Consider the following 22,122-nt stretch of genomic DNA (forward strand, 5'->3'; position numbering starts at 1 on the left):
CCCCGCTGATACAGGAGGATTACTCTAAATCTATTTTGCTTCAGGAAGTAGAATTGAACTTCTGTTGAATCTTGTCCTCTGTCGCCGTTTCCCCTCAAAGGGCACCAGGCAATTACTGAAGTATAAAATATAGAAGACCTCATCATTGGTTTCAGACTTCGTTTTATGTTCCTGCCTGTCGCCTTGTGGGCCTGAACTGTACAGATCCGGAGCCTCACGGCTGGTGAGCTGTTTGTTTTCGCTCTGGACCAAATCCAAGTTGATACTGAATAATTTGGACGGTTGTACTTTCCACAGAGCGTGATGGCCTTCAGGGACCTGAAGGAGCATCGTTTTTTTTTCCATCACACTGTAATTGTGTCTCTTCTCTGATTGTTTTAACAGATGGAGGTAATTATGTCCCCTGTGAAGCTGTAAGATGGAGCGTGACTGGCTGTGTGAAAAAAATGCTGCTCAATTACTGGCCCTTTATATGAATCAGGCCAAGCACATAAGGCAATATTTAACATAATGAACACCATGACATGTCCTAAAATAACTTTATTAGCATATGTTTTATAGCATAATAATAATAATACTAATAAAAAATAATATTAATAATAATAATAAGAAAAAGAAGCAGTAGAAGGAATATTTAATTATTGTTATTATTATTGGTTGTAGTTCTAGTACTAATAGTAGTAATAGGAGTGGGTAGTACTATCAGCAGTAGTAGCAGCAGTAGTTGTAGTAGCTATAGCAATAATGGCAGGGGTATTTGTAGTAGTCGTAATAGTAGTAGTAATGCCAGCATTATTATTATTATTATTATTATTATTATTATTATTATTATTATTGTTGGCAGTAGCAGTAGCAGTAGTGGTAGTAGTAGTACCAGCAATAGTAATATTTCTAGTACTACTAGTAAACGTAGGGGTAGTAGTACTACTGCTAGTAGTAATAGCAGCAGTAGTGTTTTTAATAATAGTTGTAATACTATTATTAGGGGGATAGTAGTAGTAGTAGCAGCAGTAGTAGCAGTATTATTATTAATGGGATAGAGGTAGTAGCAGCAGTAGTAGCAGTATTATTATTAATGGGATAGAGGTAGTAGCAGCAGTAGTAGCAGTATTATTATTAATGGGATAGAGGTAGTAGCAGCAGTAGTAGTAACAGTAAGAGTAGTAGAAGTAGTAGAAATAATAGCAGAAGCAGAAGGAGCAGCAGTAGTAGGAGTAGTACTAGCAGTAAAAGTAGTAGTAGCAGCAGAAGAAAAAATAGTAGTAGTAGTGGTAATACTATTTATTGCTAGTAAGAATAATATTAGAATAGTAGCAAACATAGTAATACTGGTAGCTGTAGTAGTATTATTAGTAGTAGCAGCACTAGTAGTAGCAGTAGTAGTAGAAGTTTTTGTACTAGTAGCAATAGAAGTAGTAACAGTAGCAGTAATAGTAGTTTTGTACTAGTAGTAGCAGTCGAAGTATTAACAGTAGGAGTAGTACTAGCAGTTTTTGTACTAGTAGCAGTAGATGTAGTAACAGTAGTAGTAATAGTAGTTTTTGTACTAGTAGTAGCAGTAGAAATTGTAATAGTAGGAGTAGTAATAGCATTTTTGTACTAGTAGTAGCAGTAGAAGTAGTAACAGTAGGAGTAATATTTGTAGTTTTTGTACTAGTAGTAGCAAAGTAGTAACAGTAGGAGTAGCATAAGCAGTTTTTGTAGTAGTAGAAGTAGAAGTAGTAACAGTAGGAGTAGTATTATCAGTTTTTGTAGTAATAGAAGTAGAAGTAGTAACAGTAGGAGTTGCACTAGCAGTTTTGTGGCTGCGAGTTGGTCAGATGTTTCAGGCCTGACACTTTGGCTTCCTGTGTAAATCCAGAGGGAGGCAGAACACGAAGCATAATAACTCCACTGTTATAATGGAAAACGATACTTTAGGCTGATGGCACCATGGGGTGCTACAAAACAGCTGATAGACTAGAAAACAGAAAGTGATTCAAAGGAGGAACTAGATTAACGATATGAGAGCTTTGCCTCGAGGGCTGATAAACATCAGCGCTGTGCTAGAAAGAAACAAGCTTACGAAAAAACAAATTCACCAATTTAGCACACAAAGCTCCACTGACACAGCACACAAAGTATGTGCAATTTGAGTAGGTAAAAAATTTAAAGGACCCATATCATAAAAAAACGTACTTTTTAAGGAAAAGGTTTGATGTAGTATTTAAACATTATTAAAGTTTCTCTACTCTGAATAGTCGATATATACAGTGCCCTGACATGAGTAAAATGAGCTGTAAAAAATATTCTTAATTACTTATCCTGTTTGATCTTTCATTCAAAATATTTGCAAAAATCTAGCCTTTATTTAAAGTATAATTATTGAAAGAAAGAACTAAATCTTGTTATAAAAAATATTTTTTTTTAAATCTATATGTGCTACAATTATTGGCGCCCTTAGAAATTCTTAAGAGTGAAATGTACCTGAAGTACATTCACATTCATTCATGTTTTTAAGTTCATCTGAGCGATTAGGACCACTTAAATGGTCAGCCATTGAAACAGGTCATCCTGTTTCACTGGGGAATGTATATGAGATGAAACACAGGCCAAATTCCCTCAGTCATCCATCACTAAGAGAATACAGCAATGATGTGTGACAAAAGGTTGTTGAGCTGCATAAATCAGAAAATGGCTACAAGAAAAAAGCTGAACCGTTGAAAATGACCATTTCCATTATCAGTGCAGTAATTAAGAAGCTTAATACAACTGGAGATGTTAAGAATCTGCTGGGAAGGGGACAATTGTCTATACTGACCCACACACAGTGAGAAGCATGGTTTGAGTGGACAAAGAATCTCCAAGGATCACAGATGGGGAATTGCAGACAGTTTAGGCCTTGGAGTCACAATGGCTCCAGGGGGTGTTGCCAGAAGAAAGACTCTGCTGTCAAGGACCAACAAACTCAAGCACCTGTAGTTTGCCAAATGTTACTGGAACTTTCAGTGGGACAGTGTTTATGGTCAGACGAGACCAAAATAGAAGTTTTTGGCAACAAACACCAGAGATCAGTTTGGCATGGACACCAGATAGCCATGCAGAAAAGTACCTCATCCTCTCTGTGAAATATGGTGGTGGATGTGTTATGTTGTGGGGCTGTTTTTCTTCTAAAGGCCCTGGACAGTGTATTTGGATACATGGTATCACAGACTCCATCAAGCACCAGCAGAAACAGAATCAAAACCTGACTATCTCAGCCAGGAAGCTCAAACTGGACCAAAGTTTGGATCTTCCAGCAGGACAATGATCCAAAACACACCTGAAAATCACCATAGAAATAGTTCCCTGACCACAGAATGAAGGTTTTTGCCATGGTCACCTCAGTCCCCTGACCTAACCCCATAGAAAACATGCAGGATGAGCTGAAGAGAAGAGTCCACAGTGTGGAGCTCTGAATCTGAAGGATCTGGAGAGGTTCTGTATGGAGGAATGGTCTCAGATCAATGACCAACACTTATATCCGTCCATCCATCTTCGTCCTACAGCAGTTTAGCTTCACCCATACACACTGAAGTTATAGAGAGTGTTTCACCCTGAACTGCTTTTTAAACAAGGCACGATACAAGACAGCCAATCATAATGGATGTCATTTACATAAATCAGTCTTGAAGGCACTGCAACAAAGCCTGTTTAATTATAAGGGATAAAGAGAGGTTGGAAAATGGTCATTATGACTATTTTTGGTCCATAAAACAACACAAATGTCATAAGAAGGCCTTGAGGAAAATTTACAGTATCAAAAAAATGTAGGATATGGACGCTTTAATGAAAAAAGGCATGGTTACAAAATCTTTCTGTTGATACACAAAATAAGCTTCTGGAATAAGAAGCGTATAGACTTAAAAATAAAACATCTTTATCTGACCTGTTGAGCTTCAGGAATGCAGACGTCCTCGAGCTGACGGCCTGCATTCATTGAATCATGCTGGATCTGAACCCTGTTTGATTAGAAAGCTGCTCTCAGTGAGTCAACACAGCCACTCCAGTCGCTTGCTGTGTTTAATGAAAGCTGCCACTCTTTCACACAGCCTTCCAACCACACAATAACTCTATGAGGCTGCATGATGCATACAGCATCTGTCTTCCTACATCTGACACTGCATGTCATAGAACACAGCTGGAGATGGGCTGAAAGAACTGTTAATAATATGCGGAATATAACATAAGTGTTATATCGGAACCTCACTCCATACTTAAACTCCATAGTTTCTATTTTTTATTCTTACATCACCATCTGAATCGAATTTAATTATAGTGACTGAATAATAATTATTGTAACTGAAATAATAACTGAATAATAAACCAAGGATTTAAGGGGTTAAACTGTACAGGCTTCTCCTAGAGGAGTAGTATAAACTGCTCATTGAAATATTTTTAATATGCAAGTATACGTTGCTATCACTGCTTTCAGAACAAAACCTAGTACCTCCATTTTTTGCGAAATATTTTTTTTTTTTTTACATGATTTGAAACTCTAGAGGCTCTTTATGTGGTTTAAAACCTCATTTAAAACCTTGTTACATGGCGAAAAGTATGTAGTCACCCCTCCTAATTATTGAGTTCAGGTGTCTCAGCAAGTACTGTGCTTCAGAATTTAGTCAATGGTCAAACAGCTGCACACAAGGCTGGACCACTATGCAATGCCAATCGTCAGCTGGAGTGGTGTACAGCATGCGACCTCTGGGCTGGAGCAGTGGAAATGTGTCCTCTGGAGTTATGAATCCCGCTTCACTATCTGGCGGTCTGATGGACGGATCTGATTTTGACAACTGCCAGGAGAACACTGCCTATCCAAAATGTATAGTGGCAACAGTAAAGTTTGGTAGAGGAGGTATAATGAGCTGGGGCTGTTTTTCAGGGTTTGGGCTCCTTAGTTCCAGTGAAGGGTGTTAATGCTACAACATCCAAAGACATTTCAGACAATTAGATGCTTGTGTCAGCAGTTTGGGAGAAAACCCTTTCTTGTTCCAGCATGGCTGAGCCCCTGTGAACAAAACGAGCTGCATTAAGACATGGTTTAAAGAATTTGGTGGTGAGGAACTCCAGTGGCCTGCACAGAGCCCTGACCTCAACCCCAATGGACACCATTGGGATGAACTGGATTGCCTGAACTCACAAATGCTCTTTTTAGGTGTTTCTAATAAAGTGGACAGTAGGTGAACATACAAGGTAGGTGTTTCTGATAAAGTGGACAGTGGGTAAACCTGCAAGGTAGGGGTTTCTAATAAAGTGGACAGTGGGTAAACATACAAGATAGGTGTTTCTAATAAAGTGGACAGTGGGTGAACATACAAGGCAGGTGTTTCTAATAAAGTGGACAGTGGGTAAACATACAAGGTAGGTGTTTCTGATAAAGTGGACAGTGGGTAAATATACAAGATAGGTGTTTCTAATAAAGTGGACAGTTGTTGAACATACAAGGCAGGTGTTTCTAATAAAGTGGACAGTGGGTAAACATACAAGGCAGGTGTTTCTAATAAAATGGACAGTGGATAAACATACAAGATAGGTGTTTCTAATAAAGTGGACAGTGGGTAAACATACAAGGCAGGTGTTTCTAATAAAGTGGACAGTGGGTGAACATACAAGGTGGGTGATTCTAATAAAGTGGACAGTGGGTGAACATACAAGGCAGGTGTTTCTAATATGTGTCCAGTGAGGATAGAATGGACAGAATAGTCTAGAATAGACTGAACATAAGTTGCTGGTGGTACGATCAATATTGTACTTAAGCTAATGCTTTTGTCCAAAGGAAAATACAGCGGGCAGTTACGGAGACACTTTAGGGTTGAGTGCTGTGCTCCAGAGTGTGATGGCACTAGCAGAACGTTAATGACTGGAATAAAACCTATGACGTTCTGGTTGATAGCCAGACTAAAGAGCTGAATCCAGGCAGTCTTGCATCTCCTCGGCTGCTGCAGTGACCATGGCTTCCTGACTCACTTGGCTATTTTCAGTTACTCCCTGTGTGTGAGTAATAACTGTACTGTTGTGCGGTCAGCGTTTTCCATAGAGCATGATACAGTATGCATGCTTTATTCTGCTGAAGCAGTGATCTGGTGCTTTGTCCTTTCTTTTTCACCTCTTGTAAAGTTAGAAGATTAATTACGGTCGTTTCTAACTTTGCACAAAGGAAACTACAAAAGTATCACAATATATATACCAGAGATGTTCATAAGACAATTCATGCAAGTCTCTCAAGCCTTTAGTAGTGAAGTTTAATTTAGTCTGATTATTACACACACAAACAATCTTCTAAGCTGCTTCTCCTTCTGGGCCATCGCAGGGCGGACACACAGACATATACATTCATTCCCACACTCACACCTGGGGGCAATTTAGCGTGTCCAATCAGCCTGACTGCATGTCTTTGGACTGTGGGAGGAAACCGGAGAACCTGGAGGAAACCCACGCAGACATGGGGAGAACATGCAAACTCCACACAGAAATGACCCTGGTCGCCCGGCCAGGGAATCGAACCCAGGCCCTCCTCGCCACCGTGCCACCCTAGTCTCATTATTAGCTGTACAAAATTAAACCATGCTAAATATCTGTCAATGATAAGCTATTCATTACAGAAGAACCTTCAGTCTGAAGGACAGAACTGAAGTGCTACATGCAGCCAATGCAGAGTTTTAGAAAAAGAGGCAAAACAACTTGAAACGATTGGCTAGCATGTAGTTTTTACAGCACATAAGCTAGATAGCCAGCATGAGAGCTAATCCAGCTGAAGTTTTGGTGAGTTCTATAAGAATGGGGTCGGTAACTGACAACGTCTGCTATAATAGCTATTGTGCTAGCGAGTGTACATGCTACATGCAGTGGTGAACCATGACTATTAGAGCTAAGCCTTCAATTTGGGCCATAAACTTCAAAACTTGATCAAAATACGAGGAAAAAATCACCTCAACGATGATGCTAAGTTTCGCTAGCATCCCTATAGGATTCTAGTAATTTGTTAGCGCTAAGCTAACAGCAATTCGCATGAACGCTGTCTGATGAAGCTGAAGTTAACTTTTTATTCGAATTTTCCATTCCACCTTAAGCACTGCACTATTTAAGGTGGGATGGAAAATTTAAAAAAGGCAGTTCTAGATTAAACACAGACATTTGAAGCTCCTAAAAGACATTCCATGTTGTTTGTGACAGACATGTTAGCAGTTTCACAGTGACTCTTTCAGTAGTGAGCTCTGGTACAGAGCTGTGGCCGCTATATTTCATTTCTAACAGCCCATTATTTAAGCGGCTTCTCATATTCATAGTCAGTGACATATCTGTGACTTCCTAGAATGACGTTTTTTCTCACAAGTTGGTCCCGTCTACTCTAAATCAAAACACGACTGATTGATTCCTGTCACTTCGTAATTATGCTGATAGGTAATCTAAGCATTAGGACTTCTCTTCAGTTCCTGAAGTCCTAACCAATAGGAAGGCTCACTTAACTATATTGTAACAACTTTAAGGATGGGTGGAGGGAGGACGCCGGGAGCAGGTGTGGAGACGGAGAGCTACGTTTTATTTATACACAACACAAAAACCGCTCGGCTTTTCAGCCCACAGACAAATTAAGACGAGATGCTCGCTGGGACTTTTCAGTCATCTGCCATCTCCACCGGTCTCCTTCTCTCTCTGGGCTCTGCCACCTACTGAGGAAAGAGATGGCTATAAGTAGGCTGGCAGAAACAAGGCACAGGTGAATATCATCAGCTATTTAGCCTGCTGGTTCAGCCCGACTGGCTGTCCGTCCTGCATTCGACGCTTGGCCACGCCCCCTTCTCCACATATATCTACCAAGGTACCACAGAGGAAAACAATTCCAGATTGGCCAATTTACCCCTCTGTGTTTCTGGAATGTAATCCTTTTGTTTCCATCCGAACTTGTGATGAAACAAGAGTAGTACTGTGATACTTGCAGAGTTTGAATGCAAGCATGGATCCACTGAATAAAAAAGTTCCCAAAAGTCAACAGGCCTTCTCTGAAGGCCTGAAGGCCCTGAGGGTTCCCCTCAGGCTACTTGCTAGGCAACCATTTCAAGTCGTTTCGTCTCTTTCTTTTAAACATGGCATGTGATTAATTTACTTCATTAAGCTTGGTGCTCCTAACTTAATCAATTTTGTTGGTGGTTTTACTCTGACAGAAATTTCAGGAGCTGTAAGTCGAGTCCCGAGTCATTTATGAGTGAGACAAAGTCAAGTTGCAAGCCATTCAAAGTGTGACTTTAGTTTGATATGGTCAACAAATTTCCCTCAATAACAATGCAACTATAATGGTCAGTAATTGGCGTTTATTAGTCAGTAGTGATTTGGGCTAAAGCTTTACCATTAAGGCACAATAAATAAATCAACGAGAAGCCAGTGAAGGTTTTATATTATGCTTTAGATGAAGTTAGTATGGGTCATATATTACGCTCTTTGAGTATGTTTCACAATTTTAATTGAACACACATGACCTAACTCTTCTCCTACACCCTCCCCTGTGTACCTTCACTTAGGTGCTTAACTGTCAATTACAAAATAGCTCCATCTCTAAAGTCTGAGTCACATTCAAAGCCACTGTGAAATGCTCAACATACATATGGATACATATTATATGCAGAAATAAAAAAAATTTACCTTTACATTAACAGACATTTAATTAAGTCTACTTTTGCTCCTAATTCTATAAGACTGTCATTTGACAGTCACATACTGTGGGAATTATCTGATTTCATGTATAGAATCATCATAAAATATGGTCTGGTCTTCATTTAAGTTACAATAACGAACAAACACAATCTGCCTAAATTAATAACACAAAAAATAACTTATTTTACTTGTTCATGTTGAATATGTCATTCAAACGATCACAGTGTAGGCTGGAAAGAGTATGTGAGCCCCTAGGCTAATGACTTCAACAACAGCTAACGAGAGTCAGGAGTGAGCAAACCTGGAGTCCAATCAATGAAATGAAATTGGATTATAAATTAAAGCAGCTTAGACCTACTTTGACTTATAAAAAAACACTTAAACATTTTACTATTTACAAGAAGCATCCGCTAATGTGAACTATGCCTCGCAAAAAACAGATCCCAGAAGACCCACAATCAATAATGCATAAAGCTGGAAAGCTTTGCCAATTAATCTCAAAGAGGTTAGGCATTCATCAACCTACAGTTAGACAAACTGTCTAAAAAGAGGTGATCTAAAAAAAAAAAAGAACTCTGGAGTAACAGCTAAAGGCTTGAAGGATTAATTGGAATGGTTAATATCTCTTTTCATGAGTCTACCATAAGAATAAAATAATAATAATCATAGTAATAATAATAATAATTAAAAAAACATTGCTAAACAGCACCTATAAGCTCCAAAAGGCCACTGGGAAAATGTTTTGTGTGCTGAAGATCACACAGTACAGCATAAGAAGGGCACTGCATAATAACATGAAAACATCATCCCTACAGTGAAGCATGGTGGAGGAAGTGTCACGATTTGGGGTTGCTGTGCTGCCTCTGGGTCTGGACCGACTGCCATCATCAAAATGAATTACCAAGTTTATCAAGTTATCCTACAAGATCATGTCAGGGTGGCTGCAGCTCAGTAGAAGCTGTAGCTCAGTAGACGCTGGGTGATGCAGCAGGACAATGACCCCAAACATCAAAGATAATCTATCACAGAATGGCTTCAATGCCTTTTGAGGTGGTCGGTTGTCCTGTCCGAACCTAGACCTTAACCCAATAGAGATGCTGTGGAATGATCTTAAGAGAGCCAGTTACACCAGACATCTAAAGACTGGCTGAGCTGAAGCAGTTCCGCAAGGAAGAGTGGTCCAATATTCCTCTTGAATGCTGTACAGATCCGATCCGGATGCACTTGCTTGACGTTATTGCTGTCAAAGAAGGTTTGACCAAGGGTTTACTTTTCCACCAATGAAGTGAATGTTTAACTGGTGTGCACAGTAAAGATATGAAAGATTATAACTGTGTCTGTCTATTTGTTTATAGTTGTATTTGTGATCAAAGTCTGTGCTAAGCTAATGCTTATAGGCTAAACCCCTTTGCTCACATTAACCATGTTTACATGCAGACTGATAATCTGTTAGTAATCTGACTAACAGCTCAATCAGAATAGAATACATCCATGTAAACACCTCAATCAGAATAGTCTAGTCCGATTGAGGCCATTCAGAATACAATTTCTATCTGATCGAGGTGGGTAATCCTGTAAATAATCTGTTAAATAGTAGAATAATATCCGTGTAAATGCCTGTATCTGATTACATTCCCTATCGGAAAGTTAAAGTCCGTTCTGATCATGTTCGTCGCGTCATAGTTAAAGTTTATACCGTTCAACATGGCGGAGCAGAAACTGGTCTGCAGAGGACTGCTCTGGTCTGCTCTGATCGTTTGTCTATCAGCAGAAAATCATGTTTATATGAATGAGAGTCCGTCCCCCAAGTGAACCCTGTGGCTAATGCTGTGAGCTTTATTCTAAGACATATACTTTGGTAGCTTGCTATGTTTCTTGGGTAAGAAAAGGACATCTGTGAAAATTGTGTCATTAGCTTTAGCACATTATATGTGTTTATTGTTGTGATTGAAGAACAGATCACATTTTAAAACCAATTCATTCAGAAAAGGATGACATACTTTTACTTGCAACTATATTTCTGCACTGGTTTTGCTGCCCCAATGCATTTTGCTTGTTACTCACTGGATAAAGTATCAGAAACTTGTGCCATTTGCTAATTCATTTAAAGTCATTTTCCAGTAAATTCATGTCATTTCTGCATTAATTCCTGAAGAACACAGAGTCTAACTGTGCCAGATGTTACAGTAGTATAAACAGATGCCTCATTTCCCAGCTACATCTGTGAGTCAAAATTGGATTGGGATTTCGAATGGAGGAACATCCCACCCTGTTCTTTCTTAGGAAACTCAGAGCCGTCATTACTAGTCTGTTGGTTTAAAATCTTTGAATTTGCCTTTTTAAGATTTTTCCAGGTTATATTTGAAACTGTCTACAGTATGTACAGTCTTACCTTGCGTGCACACAGCCAGTAATAAAACTGCTCAGCGTCACTCGGGCAGCCTTCATCTACTCGCTGGTAGCTGGTAACACCTAGTGCTTAGCCAAGGTGGGCTATCTTTATTATCTAACATCACATGAGACAAAAATATCTGAAAGTAGATATCAAAATTCTATTTGTTTATAGTTGTATTTGTGATCAAAGTCTGTGCTAAGCTAATGCTTATAGGCTAAACCCCTTTGCTCCCATTAACCATGTTTACATGCAGACTGATAATCTTTTAGTAATCTGACTAACAACTCAATCAGAATAGAATACGTCCATGCAAACACCTCAATCAGAATAGTCTAGTCCGATTGAGGCCATTCAGAATACAATTTCTATCTGAACGAGGTGGGTAATCCTGTAAATAATCAGTTAAATAGAAGAATAATATCCATGTAAACGCCTGTATCTGATTACATTCCCTATCGGAAAGTTTAAGTCCGTTCTGATCATGTTCGTCGCGTCATAGTGAAAGTTTATACCATTCAACATGGCGGAGCAGAAACTGGTCTGCAGAGGAGACGAAGTTTATGCTCTGATCTTTAAAAGACGGCGGTGGGACGGACGTCCAGCTTATGTGTCTCAGAACACGACGTCTTCCTCTCGGCCTTCTTTAATAAGGACATGTGAAGGACGTTTTCCTGAGTCTGACATCATTTTAAAGTAATTAAAAACATAAGCGCTGCTCACTGCTGCTCATCTCGCTCTGACGGACTTACGTGATGCTCGTTGTCATGGTAATGTCTACACTAAGTGGTACACGCATGTGTGTAATTTTGGATCGGATTGCTTGTAGTGAGCATGTAAACTGAGATTTTCATCAGATTGTTGAGTAGAGTGAGAATAAACACCTCAGTCTTAATCTATAATCAGAATCTATTCAATCAGATTGGCAAAAATGTAAACACAGACATTATTAACACTTGATCACAAGTGATCTGTATCTGTCCTAGAAATACAGATGACACATGTCTTTCAGTATCCGTTTAACAAAGTAGTTTGTTTAAAGGTTATAGTTAACTTGGCCTACAGTGTAAGCTCAGTTCACAACGACACTATGCCAAGCTGTCACTTTACTTAAGTTTCAATGGTCATAATTACAAAATCAGAGGACACTTCGTCTACCACACCTCATTTTTGTTTAATTGAGATCCCAGTGTATAAACATAGACCTCATACAGAACGGTAAACTCACACACTGCTGCAATTTCATTATATTTTCACGTTAATGTAACAAAACAAATCTTCAGTGGGAACCAAGGTGTGGCCTTTATGTGGGACGTGAGAACATCTGTTCTGATTGGTTATCACCACCTCGCATCACTGCTCATTTGCAGAAAGCTGAGCAGTGCTGAACTTCAATTAGATTGCTCACTTGGTCGCGCTGCTACCTACCACTGGGTGTCACTGGCTGTCATTCAAAATGTAAGACTTTTGGTCGCTTTGTTGCTTTTGTCACCGGCCAGTGTGCACACAAGGTTAGAGACCTATTTGAGATTGACTATAGAGGTAAGGCCAAGTTTTGGTACCACCCGCTTTGGGTTCCACAAGCATGTCTGGTGAGGGGAAAGTTTACATTGGAATTAAATAGAGTATATCAAACTGTACCTGATTGGGTCTAGTGGCTCTGATCGTTTGTCTATCAGCAGAAAATCATGCTTATATGAATGAGAGTCCGTCCCCCAAGTGAACCCTGTGGCGAGTGCTGTGAGCTTTATTCTAAGACATATACTTTGGTAGCTTGCTATGTTTCTTGGATAAGAAAAGGACATCTGAGAAAATTCATTTGAAATGTTGCTTTCAGAAGAATGCGGGATTCATTCAATTGATACATGCAAACCATTTAAATACCATTTGAAATTTTGTCCAGTTTTGAAAATGCACTGTGTGGCTGAGATTTGCTGGAAAAAAAGGCAGGAATCCAGATCTGTGTCCACTGGCCGATTTGTACAGCATATGCCACACATGTAGATTACATTTCATTTACCGGCATTACCCAACCCACACAGTGTACTCCTAATAATTAAGGTGCCAAAAGATCTTTGCATGATGCCACAGAAGAAACATTTTTGGCGCCCTAAAGAACCTTTCAATGTATAGTTCTTTAAAAAAAAATTGGGGGAATGAGGTGATGTAAGATTTTTTACAGTTTACACAACCTATAGGTAATGTAAAGGTTCTAGGAAGAATCATAAATTTACTAAATAGGGTACCAAAAGTGGATCTATGGCATCACTCAAAGAAGCCTTTGTGGCACTTGTTTTGAGAAATGGGCAGGCGTGAGGACCTGAGCAACTTGACTAGGGCTAAATCGTTTTGGCCAGAGTTGGAGCACCTCTGAAAGGGCAAAGTGTGTGGGGTTCTCCTGGTCAGCAGTGGGGAGTACCTACCAACAGTGGTTTGAGGAGGGACAAACCATATACTGGCGTTCTGGTGTTCATATACTGGTGTACAGGTGTTCTCATCAATGTGCGAGGGCACCGAAGGCTAGAAGGGCTACTGTGACACAAGTCACGGAAATTTTTAATGATGGTTACAGGAGAAATGTGTCAGAACACACAGTGCATCGAACCCTGCTGTGTATGGGGCTGCGTAGCCGCTGAATGGTCAGAGTGCCCAGGCCTTATCCACAATCAAAGTACCTAAAATGGACATGCAAGTGTTGGAACTGGATCTTGGAGCAATGGAAGAAGGTTTCTTGGTCTGATGAGTTTCTTTTATATCATGTGTACAGACGGGTACGTGTTTGGCATTGCTGAGGGAAGTGATGGCACCAGGATGCACTCTGGGAAGAAGACAAGCCGGTGGAGGGAGTGTGAGGCTCTGGACAATGTTCTGGTGGGAAACCCTGAGTCGGGGCATCCATGTGGACGTCAGTTTGACACGTACCACCTACCAAGACATCATTGCAGACCATGTATACCCCTTCATGGTAAAGGAATTCCCCAATGGCAGTGGCCTCTATCAGCAGCATAATGCGCCCTGCCTCACTGCACACATCGTTTGAGAATGGTTTGAAGAACATGACGAAGAGTTCAAGGTGCTACACTAATCTCCAAATTCCCTGGATCTCAATCCGATTGAGCATCTGAGGGATGTGCTGGAACAACAAGTCTGATCCGCAATGGCTCCACCTCGCAACTTACGCGACTTACAGGATCTGCTGCTAATGTCTTGGTGTCAGATACCACAGGGCACCTTCGGAGGCCTTGTAAACTCCATGCCTTGGCAGGTCGGAGCTGTTTTTGCAGCATGCAGAGGATCAGAAACATATTACAGTCCTAATGTTTTGGCTCATCTGCGTATATTAAATGATTCCATTCCATGCAATGGCTATTTGACACTATCTTAGGCCATGTGGAGTAAGACAGCACTAAGGGAAAATCTCACAAGACTAATGAATGTTAACACAGGAGTAACACAGTGATAGGGGCGGCACGGTGGCACAGTGGGTAGCGCTGTCACCTCACAGCAAGAATGGCCTGGTTTCGATTCCCGGCCGGGTGACCAGGGTCATTTCTGGGTGGAGTTTCTGTGTGGGTTTCCTCCCACAGTCCAAAAACATGCAGTCAGGCTGATTGGACATGCTAAAATTGCCCCTAGGTGTGAGTGTGTGTGTGAATGTGTATGTCTGTCTGCCCTGTGATGGACTGGCAACCTGTCCAGGGTGTGTCCTGCCTTCTGCCCAATGACAGCTGGGATAGGCTCCAGCACCCCACCGTGACCCAGAAGGATAAGCGGTTTAGATGATGTATGTATGTGTAACACAGTAACCACACAAGCAAGTCTATAAGACTGCACTAAACAACTCCACTTGGTTTGGGGCAAGCGAGTAATGATGTAGATATGCAGCTAGCACCATGCTAATTGATAGTATATAAACTTCTATTACTTGCTAGCTACATTAGCCTCATAGCACTAGTGAAAAACTAAAGAAGCAAACTTCAGATGCCAACCATGTCTTGGCTGACTGACTACATTTGGGAAAAAGGTTGGAAAATTTAAAAAAAAGCCACTAAATTTGCTTTTTCACCACACAGCTCCTTTTCCTCTGCGGTAGCATAAAGCAAATATCTCGTCTTAGAAAGTCATTTCCTCAGGTGTGTTTTAGAGTGGAGAAAACTCATAAGTTTTTCATTGCTTTACAGACACTTTTATGACATATATGACAAATAATCTCCTCCCAGTTTCATTTACTTCTCCCTGTGGTCAATTCAGGAAAACGGATACAATGCATCTCTCTCAGAATAAGCCAAACCTTGGCGGAGATTTTTGTGGGAACGCTGAAAAAAAGAGAAATAAGCTTCATTAAGCCGATGCTTGGTTGGTGTTGAGATTGCTTTAATATGTTTTCTACACTGGGGAGGATGACTCAACAAGATTTGCCCCATACAGCTCGGCCGTACCGGCCCCGGCGCAACGGAAATATTCTGAACCAATTAAAATAGATGTCTTGTGCTGGCTGCTTCGGTACAGACTAACTGGCTGTGGAGATGAACCAATAAACTAGCGCTCTGGATATTGCATCAGTCAAACGTTGGGCACTCAAGTATCGCAATGCTAAGAATAACATGCTGTTTATTCCCAGCATTAGAGTCAATTATGAAGGTCTTATGCTGGGCAATGTCCCATTCCCATTAGATCATCTGTCAATGAGACTGGTGGGTCAGTTTTGGAGACTGGAGAAACAGAAGGTTTTACCAGACCTGCCACCACCAAATCACACATATTGATGTTTACTTTGTTCTCTGGCTCTAAGCTTAGCTGAGCTAACTGTGGCTCTGCTTTAGCAATTCCTGATGAGCCTTTCATGAATCCTGAATCCGTAGAGCTACGTCCAGTTGTACATGTGCACTCACACAAAAGTCTTTATTCATGATTTAGCATTGTCGTGTGATAGGCACATAGTTTGGGCATCTGATCAGAATGCCCCCTGGACGCCTCCCGGTGGGGGTTTACCAGGCATGGCCTATGGGACAAGACCCCAGGGTCATCCTAGGACCTGTTGGAGGGATTGTATCTCCAAGTTGCCCTGGGAGCGGCTCAGGGTCCTCTGGAAAGAGCTGGAGGAAGTTGCGGGGGACAGGGTCGTCTGAGATTCTCTGCTCTCCCAACTGCTACCGCAACCCTATCTGGATTAAGTGGTTAAGATGATGATGATGATGATGTTGATGGTGTCAACTTGGCACTTGGCCGATTTATTATTTCTATTTTGGCTGAACTGTGTTTTAATTGTATGACATAAACTAGAAAAGTGCATTTCCTGCAGAGAATGAGACTGATTGCACTCCTTAATCAATTCCTTGGTAATGCTGGGGTGATGCTAGAGGGTTGCTGTGGTGTTTGAGGTGGTTGCAAGTTGCTAGTTGGTCTCTATGGTATTCTGCATGGTTGCTAGATTGTTGCTAAGTGGTAGGTATCGTACTGCAATTTGTTGCTAGAGTGTTTGCAGGTTGTTGTTATAGTATTTCAGGCAGTTGCTTGGTGATTGATATGATGTTCCAGGTGGTTGCTATGGTGTTGCTAAGTGGTTGATATGGTATGGTATTCCATGTGGTTGCTATGGTGTTGCTAATACTTGTATTATGGTGATCTAGGAAGGGAGCCCATTCATTCCTATGGAAAAAAAATCTCACAATTAGACTGGAGCATTCGGGTTTGGCAAAAAATTGGCAGAAGGAGAAGAAGAAGAAGAAAACTGAAAGAGGAATACAAATTTGATAACAGTAGTATTGCAGATTTTACAACACAGTTTGAGCTTGGGGTTTAAAAACTCTGCAATTGTATAGGATTTTAAAAAATAAAAAATTGGCTAGTAGTAAGCTTCCAAAAAAAAAAACAAAAAAAACAAAGAAACAAAGAAATCAGATTCAAAATTGGCCATAAAAATTCATGATCAGTGCCTGAATTCATGATAAGCCAAGACATGATTTGTGTCTTAAGTTTCTTTAGGTTTTCACTGGAGCTAAGAGGCTAACACAGCTAACAGTAAAGGAAAGCTTTTAGCCATGTTAGCATTGTGCCAGCTGAATGCCTAAATCATCACACACACCTTAAACTCTTAAGTATTCTCAAATAGACTTGCTTATGTGGTTTCTGACACTGTATGACACACTTACCCATAAAAATGCACTATATTTCATACTGTAGTCCATGAAAAAAGTATGTAGCACTGCTAAAAACAATAGCAGCAGCATCTTGAATCCTGAAGTTTGTCTGTACTTTTGTCCACGTTTAAAGATAAACGTAGTCATATATTGTCAGAAACCACACAACCAGGACTATTAACTTAACAACTTGACATGATTTCAGATAAGTGTGTGATGGTTTAGCGTAGCTACGCAGTTTGTTTAATGCTAATTCGCAGGGTATAAGCACTCATTGCTATGTACTTTTCTGTTTTATTCTGATTATTTTCCTCTCTCTTAAAATAAAGACGCTTATGAAAACAGTCTAATAGCTTTTATGTTGTCCTTGAAAACCAAATACAAGTGAGTATTTTACTGTATCAACACTGTGTTGATGGCAGGCAAATTATGTGGTGCTTGACTAAAGCTAAGCAAACATACTGGTTTGCTCACAGACTTGCTGACACCTGCGAATGCTTTTCATGATGTGCCATCATCTGATATAGTGTAGGTTAGTTTGGTTATTGCTGAGCAGAAAGATAGAAGGATATAGGCCCATTTGCCTGTTGGCTAGTTTACAGTGCCACTACACCAGAATAAAAAAAAATGCAGTACATACAGTACTGGGCAAAAGCCAGAGAGCACCGTATTTTTATTCATTTATTATCTAGTCAAAACAGCCATTACACTGTTAAGTTTTTCAAATTTGCTGAATTAAGTATATTAAAAAAAACAAATTAAAAAAGTTATGGGATATTTTATATTTGATGTTTCACTTTTTTAAACAAATATATTCTGTCAAACTGTTTCAAAGTTGCATATGACTAGCAAACACAGTTTTACACATAAAATCATAATATTTGTCATTAAAATGCACAAAAAGTTTACTTAATTGCAGAAAATGTGTTTCGGTAGCGACAGTTCTTAATGTTCCATACTGATTTCCACACCTCATTTACTTCAAAACAGTGGGATGTAACTGCTTACTGTGTGGCCATGAGGGACAGGGATGCAGCCTCACTTCCTGCTCTAAAATGCAGGGATGAGGCTAAAGTAAGACTCCGCCTACGGAGTAAAACTCTGTGTTTCGGTAGTGACGTGAAAATCTGAGCATTTTGATTTTTAGGTTTTTTTAAAATACATGTTAAAAAACAAATCCAAATCTTTTAACTGCACTTTAAAAGAAATCAAATAGATCTTTCAAAAAACGACACTGAAAAAAATAAGTATCATTTTAGTGTAAATTTAGGGGTTTGGCAGCCACCTACCAATAAAAAGTACTTACAAATGATGATTTTGTATACATTTAGCTTATTAATATCTCAATTTATGTCTTGCGTTTACATAGATCCTTGTAAATGAGTTCATACTGTGGGACCACAGTTTCAACTCATTCGGTACAATGGTCCACTTTTAGATGATCATCTTCAGTGAACTGTTCATTTAAAAATAGCTCATTTTAATGCTTATCAGCTTTTAAAAGAAGAAATATCGCATTGTTATCGGCTGATACTCAAGATTTCAATATCTCTCGTTGTGATCAATGTATACATTGTGAAGGTGAAAACGGATGGACTGAGCCTGGTGAGAGCGTGAGGCTCATCACTGTGCAGAAACCCTGTGGAGCACTGCCCTCTAGTGGACTCTGTAACAATTACAATCTCTCAGGTGAACAGTTTTTACTAGTGTCCTACTAGTGACTGTCCTCTTTAATGCTGCAGTGTTTCAGAGGGGAGGTAAAGATGAAGATCTGTAGACTGGACATAGACTGGACATACACTCATCTTCATTAAACAATGATAAAGATAGCAGGACTAGGACTTCACACTTTCCACACAATGGGAATATTTTTTGGGTGATGGGAACACACAATGGTAATTTTTGGTGGTTGGGGTGTGCACACAATAGGAGTATTTGGCATGTATGGGAATATTTGGTGGGTGGGGGGTGCACACAATGGAAATATTTTTTTGGGTGGGGGTACACACAATGGGAATATTTGGGGGGTGGGGAGTACACACATTAGGAATATTTGGCGGGTGTGGGATGCACACAATGGGAATATTTGGGGGGGGCACACACATTGGGAATATTTGGTGGGTGGGGGGGTGCACACACTGAGAATATTTGGGGGTGGGGGTACACATATTGGCAAAATTTGGGGGGTGCGGGTACACACATTGGGAATATTTGGGGGGTGGGGTACACACAATAGGAGTATTTGGGGGGTGAGGGATGCACACAATGGGAATATTTGGGGGTGGGGGTACACACATTGGGAATATTTGGTGGGTGGGGGTTGCACACATTGGGAATATTTGGGGGGGTGGGAGGTACACATTGGGAATATTTGGGTGGGTGGAGGTACACACAATGGAAATATTTGGTGGGTGGGGGAGTGCACATATTGGCAAAATTTGGTGGGTGGAGGATGCACACATTGGGAATAACTGGTGGGTGAGGGGTACACACAATGGGAATATCTGGTGGGTGGGGGGTGCACACAATGGGAATATCCGGTGGGTGGGGGGTGCACACATTGGGAATATCTGGTGGGTGGGGGGTGCACACAGTGTGAGCATTTGGTGGGTGGGTAGGTTGAGGAATACAGTAATGGGAAATCAGTTCTGCTGGCTATATTTCATATTGAATTTTTTTCCCAGACAAAGATTCAAACACTGTCTTGGATTCAATCAATCAATAATACTCTATAATTGCTACTCTAATACTCCTAATATCTCTCTATTCATTAGCAATAAAGCTTCTCCACTGAAAACTTTATAGTGTACAGCCAGACTAAACCTCCATTAAATAAACTGCCTGGTACAATATCTTCCCTTTAAAGAAAACAATCAGACTGTGTGTTATTTTCTCTGGACGCTTTCTCAGCTTCGCCTCAGAGCGGTACCCTGAGTAATGAGAGAAGCTCATCTCCTACGTCAGAAGTGCATGTTTTTCCATCCAAAAATGCAGATTCTTTAATGAGAAATCAGAGCTACGGGAAACACAGACTCACGCAATTCTGAGTCGGAATCTCATTCTTATCCAGAGGACCTGAGGTAAGGAATCGACGTCTGTCTGGTTTGACAAATGAGGTACTTAGAGCTCCGCTATGACTCATGTCTCAAAACACAACCCTGGGCAATTTAGACGGAGCAACTAGTTCATCGTGTACCTCGAGCTGGTGTTCTGCTACGACCAAGAGGCCCCATAGCTCAGTGCAACTCTTTAAACCAGAAGTAACTGTTTGTGAAGGCTTGGTCTTGATGATGAATGGCCCAATACAGAGATCTCCCCGTTCTTTATTGGGTAACTAATAAAAGAATGGAACAATACCTGGAGTCTGGATTGTTTGAGGGTGCCTGTGTGTCCATCTTTCCACTATCATGGAAAAAAAAAATTCCTTGTTTTTTTTTTTTCTGAATACTGTTACCTCCTCGGTCCATTTACTGCATGTAAACGTAAGCTGCACAAACTTTGAGTTCATCATGGTTGTGATGTCACACACATGGAAATAACTATACTAGCATTTAAAAGTTTGGAATGCTTTCTGCAATATATAAATAATTTAGTTGCAGATAAACGTAAAAAATGGTTCTAATATGTTAGATTAGCTTTCAAATAACTAGCAGGACTTTAGGAAGCTGTACATAAAAAACAAAAAAGGTGTCGATTATGATAAACAGAGCTGATAAAAAGATTTTAAAATGACTAAGAAAGCTGAAAATATTGTAACAAGTTGTAATACAATTAAAATTTAATATTTAACAAAAGTGGAGATCTCAATCTATATCGCTTAATAAGAAAATGAATGTCTACAGATAATTACAGTATGTTATTTGCCACTTTGTTCACTTCTTAAATAATAATATAATAGTAATTCTTTACAGAATTATCAAATAACACATCTAATAGTTTGTAAAACTTAAATTCACTTTGTATAAGTTATTATTGTATATAAAGTAACAAAAGTGGTAAATTCCAAACTTCAACACCCATTCAGTCTATAGCAGTTTAGCTCCGCCCATTCTCGATTAAGTTATAAGAGGTGTTGTTCCTGCAGACAGTCTGTAGCAGAGTTATTGGAGTGGAAGACGTGGGAAAAACAAATAAATGTGGTACTCTTCCCGTCTGTCAGGAAGCAAATGGATAATGGCAGCCATCCACATTTAGGAGTGGCTGAAGTGTATTTTTTATGACTTATTTGAGGATTTCAGTTTTGATGGTTTCAGCCTGGAATGCTTTTTTTGAATAAGGCAGAACACAGGACAGCCAATCAGAACAGAGGTCATTTATATATAATCAACCTACCATAAAAATCTAAGGCGCAAAGAGACTTTGGAAAAGAGACTAATTACAAAATTGAATAGTCATATTGGCGCCGCATCATTTGACGTTTTGTTGATTATGTAAGTGAAAATAAGTTACTGCATATTTTAATGCAAAATTACTGTACTGAAAAAAATGTGGCCTGTGCAAAACTTATGGCACACTTTAAATCACTTGGTGATTTTTGGTGTATTTGGGAGGTGGGAGGTACACACATTGGGAATATTTGGTAGGTGGGGGGTGCACACATAGGGAATATTTGGTGGGTGGGGGGTGCACACATAGGGAATATTTGGGGGTGGGGGTACACACATTGGGAATATTTGGTGGGTGGGGGGTGCACACATAGGGAATATTTGGGGGTGGGGGTACACACATTGGGAATATTTGGTGGGTGGGGGGTGCACACAATGTAAATATTTGGTGGGTGGGGGGTGCACACATTGGGAATATTTGGTGGGTGGGAGGTACACACATTGGGAATATTTGGGGGGTGGGAGGTACACACATTGGGAATATTTGGTGGGTGGGGGGTGCACACATTGGGAATATTTGGGGGGTGGGGGTACACAC

This window comes from Colossoma macropomum, unplaced genomic scaffold, assembly GCF_904425465.1.
Source record: "Colossoma macropomum unplaced genomic scaffold, Colossoma_macropomum, whole genome shotgun sequence".
NCBI classification, from domain to species: domain Eukaryota; kingdom Metazoa; phylum Chordata; class Actinopteri; order Characiformes; family Serrasalmidae; genus Colossoma; species Colossoma macropomum.